Source organism: Drosophila serrata, unplaced genomic scaffold (assembly GCF_035046125.1).
Source record: "Drosophila serrata isolate PLE 108 unplaced genomic scaffold, ASM3504612v1 contig_165, whole genome shotgun sequence".
NCBI lineage: Eukaryota > Metazoa > Arthropoda > Insecta > Diptera > Drosophilidae > Drosophila > Drosophila serrata.
Window position 1 is genome coordinate 2079584 of NW_028257063.1, and position 6000 is coordinate 2085583.

Below are 6000 nucleotides of genomic sequence, written 5' to 3' on the forward strand. Positions count from 1 at the left end.
CAGCGTAATAAAACTGCATACTCAGAAACGTCTCCTTCACAACGTAAAACTTTTCTGACTTAAATTAGAATACCATTCTTTGAGTCAGTATTTGTCTACATTTTTTACTACAATTTTTTCGGCCAATCAAATTTTAAAAAATTCATATCTTAGCCAAAAACGCATTAATTTTAATTCGGAAAGAGTTTCTACGTTGCTTACTATCAGCGTAATAAAACTGCATACTCAGAAACGACTCCTTCACAACGTAAAAATTTTCTGACTTAAATTGGAATACTATTCTTTGAGTCAGTATTTGTCTACATTTTTTACTACAATTTTTTCGGACAATCAAATTTTAAAAAATTCATAACTTTGTCAAAAACGCTTTAATTTTAATTCGGAAAGCGTTCCAATGCTAGTTTTTATCAGTTTAAAGAAACTGCATACTCAAATTTTCATTTAAAGAGATTCAATTTTTTTCCAATTTTTGGCAATTTTAATGATGTAACCCCTTATAAAAATTTTAAATTTTCGGAGATTTTGACAAAAAATAGATTTTGGCCGGAGACGGCTCAATCGACTCGGCTGATCATGCTGATCAAGAATATATATGGTTTATAGGGTCGGAAATGATTCCTTCATAGCGAAAGAAGCTTCTGACTAAAATTAGAATACCATTCTTTGAGTCAATATTTATGAACATTTTTATAACATTTTTCCGACCAATCAAAGCTTAAAAATTTCATAACTTAGCCAAAAACGCTTCAATTTTAATTCGGAAAGAGTTTCTACGTTGCTTACTATCAGCGTAATAAAATTTTAAATTTTCGGAGATTTTGACAAAAAATAGATTTTGGCCGGAGACGGCTCAATCGACTCGGCTGATCATGCTGATCAAGAATATATATGGTTTATAGGGTCGGAAATGATTCCTTCATAGCGAAAGAAGCTTCTGACTAAAATTAGAATACCATTCTTTGAGTCAATATTTATGAACATTTTTATAACATTTTTCCGACCAATCAAAGCTTAAAAATTTCATAACTTAGCCAAAAACGCTTCAATTTTAATTCGGAAAGAGTTTCTACGTTGCTTACTATCAGCGTAATAAAATTGCATACTCAGAAACGACTCCTTTACAACGTAAAAATTTTCTGACTTAAATTGGAATACTATTCTTTGAGTCAGTATTTGTCTACATTTTTTACTACAATTTTTTCGGACAATCAAATTTTAAAAAATTCATAACTTTGCCAAAAACGCTTTAATTTTAATTCGGAAAGAGTTTCTACGTTGCTTACTATCAGCGTAATAAAACTGCATACTCAGAAACGTCTCCTTCACAACGTAAAAATTTTCTGACTTAAATTAGAATACCATTCTTTGAGTCAGTATTTGTCTACATTTTTTACTACAATTTTTTCGGCCAATCAAATTTTAAAAAATTCATAACTTTGCCAAAAACGCTTTAATTTTAATTCGGAAAGAGTTTCTACGTTGCTTACTATCAGCGTAATAAAATTGCATACTCAGAAACGACTCCTTTACAACGTAAAAATTTTCTGACTTAAATTGGAATACTATTCTTTGAGTCAGTATTTGTCTACATTTTTTACTACAATTTTTTCGGACAATCAAATTTTAAAAAATTCATAACTTTGCCAAAAACGCTTTAATTTTAATTCGGAAAGCGTTCCAATGCTAGTTTTTATCAGTTTAAAGAAACTGCATACTCAAATTTTCATTTAAAGAGATTCAATTTTTTTCCAATTTTTGGCAATTTTAATGATGTAACCCCTTATAAAAATTTTAAATTTTCGGAGATTTTGACAAAAAATAGATTTTGGCCGGAGACGGCTCAATCGACTCGGCTGATCATGCTAATCAAGAATATATATGGTTTATAGGGTCGGAAATGATTCCTTCATAGCGAAAGAAGCTTCTGACTAAAATTAGAATACCATTCTTTGAGTCAATATTTATGAACATTTTTATAACATTTTTCCGACCAATCAAAGCTTAAAAAATTCATAACTTAGCCAAAAACGCATTAATTTTAATTCGGAAAGAGTTTCTACGTTGTTTACTATCAGCGTAATAAAACTGCATACTCAGAAACGTCTCCTTCACAACGTAAAAATTTTCTGACTTAAATTAGAATACCATTCTTTGAGTCAGTATTTGTCTACATTTTTTACTACAATTTTTTCGGCCAATCAAATTTTAAAAAATTCATAACTTTGCCAAAAACGCTTTAATTTTAATTCGGAAAGAGTTTCTACGTTGCTTACTATCAGCGTAATAAAACTGCATACTCAGAAACGTCTCCTTCACAACGTAAAAATTTTCTGACTTAAATTAGAATACCATTCTTTGAGTCAGTATTTGTCTACATTTTTTACTACAATTTTTTCGGCCAATCAAATTTTAAAAAATTCATAACTTTGCCAAAAACGCTTTAATTTTAATTCGGAAAGAGTTTCTACGTTGCTTACTATCAGCGTAATAAAATTGCATACTCAGAAACGACTCCTTCACAACGTAAAAATTTTCTGACTTAAATTAGAATACCATTCTTTGAGTCAGTATTTGTCTACATTTTTTACTACAATTTTTTCGGACAATCAAATTTTAAAAAATTCATAACTTTGTCAAAAACGCTTTAATTTTAATTCGGAAAGCGTTCCAATGCTAGTTTTTATCAGTTTAAAGAAACTGCATACTCAAATTTTCATTTAAAGAGATTCAATTTTTTTCCAATTTTTGGCAATTTTAATGATGTAACCCCTTATAAAAATTTTAAATTTTCGGAGATTTTGACAAAAAATAGATTTTGGCCGGAGACGGCTCAATCGACTCGGCTGATCATGCTGATCAAGAATATATATGGTTTATAGGGTCGGAAATTATTCCTTCATAGCGAAAGAAGCTTCTGACTAAAATTAGAATACCATTCTTTGAGTCAATATTTATGAACATTTTTATAACATTTTTCCGACCAATCAAAGCTTAAAAAATTAATAACTTAGCCAAAAACGCATTAATTTTAATTCGGAAAGAGTTTCTACGTTGCTTACTATCAGCGTAATAAAACTGCATACTCAGAAACGTCTCCTTCACAACGTAAAAATTTTCTGACTTAAATTAGAATACCATTCTTTGAGTCAGTATTTGTCTACATTTTTTACTACAATTTTTTCGGCCAATCAAATTTTAAAAAATTCATAACTTTGCCAAAAACGCTTTAATTTTAATTCGGAAAGAGTTTCTACGTTGCTTACTATCAGCGTAATAAAATTGCATACTCAGAAACGACTCCTTCACAACGTAAAAATTTTCTGACTTAAATTAGAATACCATTCTTTGAGTCAGTATTTGTCTACATTTTTTACTACAATTTTTTCGGACAATCAAATTTTAAAAAATTCATAACTTTGTCAAAAACGCTCCAATTTTAATTCGGAAAGCGTTCCAATGCTAGTTTTTATCAGTTTAAAGAAACTGCATACTCAAATTTTCATTTAAAGAGATTCAATTTTTTTCCAATTTTTGGCAATTTTAATGATGTAACCCCTTATAAAAATTTTAAATTTTCGGAGATTTTGACAAAAAATAGATTTTGGCCGGAGACGGCTCAATCGACTCGGCTGATCATGCTGATCAAGAATATATATGGTTTATAGGGTCGGAAATTATTCCTTCATAGCGAAAGAAGCTTCTGACTAAAATTAGAATACCATTCTTTGAGTCAATATTTATGAACATTTTTATAACATTTTTCCGACCAATCAAAGCTTAAAAAATTCATAACTTAGCCAAAAACGCATTAATTTTAATTCGGAAAGAGTTTCTACGTTGCTTACTATCAGCGTAATAAAACTGCATACTCAGAAACGTCTCCTTCACAACGTAAAAATTTTCTGACTTAAATTAGAATACCATTCTTTGAGTCAGTATTTGTCTACATTTTTTACTACAATTTTTTCGGCCAATCAAATTTTAAAAAATTCATAACTTTGCCAAAAACGCTTTAATTTTAATTCGGAAAGAGTTTCTACGTTGCTTACTATCAGCGTAATAAAATTGCATACTCAGAAACGACTCCTTCACAACGTAAAAATTTTCTGACTTAAATTAGAATACCATTCTTTGAGTCAGTATTTGTCTACATTTTTTACTACAATTTTTTCGGACAATCAAATTTTAAAAAATTCATAACTTTGTCAAAAACGCTCCAATTTTAATTCGGAAAGCGTTCCAATGCTAGTTTTTATCAGTTTAAAGAAACTGCATACTCAAATTTTCATTTAAAGAGATTCAATTTTTTTCCAATTTTTGGCAATTTTAATGATGTAACCCCTTATAAAAATTTTAAATTTTCGGAGATTTTGACAAAAAATAGATTTTGGCCGGAGACGGCTCAATCGACTCGGCTGATCATGCTGATCAAGAATATATATGGTTTATAGGGTCGGAAATTATTCCTTCATAGCGAAAGAAGCTTCTGACTAAAATTAGAATACCATTCTTTGAGTCAATATTTATGAACATTTTTATAACATTTTTCCGACCAATCAAAGCTTAAAAAATTCATAACTTAGCCAAAAACGCATTAATTTTAATTCGGAAAGAGTTTCTACGTTGCTTACTATCAGCGTAATAAAACTGCATACTCAGAAACGTCTCCTTCACAACGTAAAAATTTTCTGACTTAAATTAGAATACCATTCTTTGAGTCAGTATTTGTCTACATTTTTTACTACAATTTTTTCGGCCAATCAAATTTTAAAAAATTCATAACTTTGCCAAAAACGCTTTAATTTTAATTCGGAAAGAGTTTCTACGTTGCTTACTATCAGCGTAATAAAATTGCATACTCAGAAACGACTCCTTCACAACGTAAAAATTTTCTGACTTAAATTAGAATACCATTCTTTGAGTCAGTATTTGTCTACATTTTTTACTACAATTTTTTCGGACAATCAAATTTTAAAAAATTCATAACTTTGTCAAAAACGCTTTAATTTTAATTCGGAAAGCGTTCCAATGCTAGTTTTTATCAGTTTAAAGAAACTGCATACTCAAATTTTCATTTAAAGAGATTCAATTTTTTTTCCAATTTTTGGCAATTTTAATGATGTAACCCCTTATAAAAATTTTAAATTTTCGGAGATTTTGACAAAAAATAGATTTTGGCCGGAGACGGCTCAATCGACTCGGCTGATCATGCTGATCAAGAATATATATGGTTTATAGGGTCGGAAATTATTCCTTCATAGCGAAAGAAGCTTCTGACTAAAATTAGAATACCATTCTTTGAGTCAATATTTATGAACATTTTTATAACATTTTTCCGACCAATCAAAGCTTAAAAAATTCATAACTTAGCCAAAAACGCATTAATTTTAATTCGGAAAGAGTTTCTACGTTGCTTACTATCAGCGTAATAAAACTGCATACTCAGAAACGTCTCCTTCACAACGTAAAAATTTTCTGACTTAAATTAGAATACCATTCTTTGAGTCAGTATTTGTCTACATTTTTTACTACAATTTTTTCGGCCAATCAAATTTTAAAAAATTCATAACTTTGCCAAAAACGCTTTAATTTTAATTCGGAAAGAGTTTCTACGTTGCTTACTATCAGCGTAATAAAATTGCATACTCAGAAACGACTCCTTCACAACGTAAAAATTTTCTGACTTAAATTAGAATACCATTCTTTGAGTCAGTATTTGTCTACATTTTTTACTACAATTTTTTCGGCCAATCAAATTTTAAAAAATTCATAACTTTGCCAAAAACGCTTTAATTTTAATTCGGAAAGAGTTTCTACGTTGCTTACTATCAGCGTAATAAAATTGCATACTCAGAAACGACTCCTTCACAACGTAAAAATTTTCTGACTTAAATTAGAATACCATTCTTTGAGTCAGTATTTGTCTACATTTTTTACTACAATTTTTTCGGCCAATCAAATTTTAAAAAATTCATAACTTTGCCAAAAACGCTTTAATTT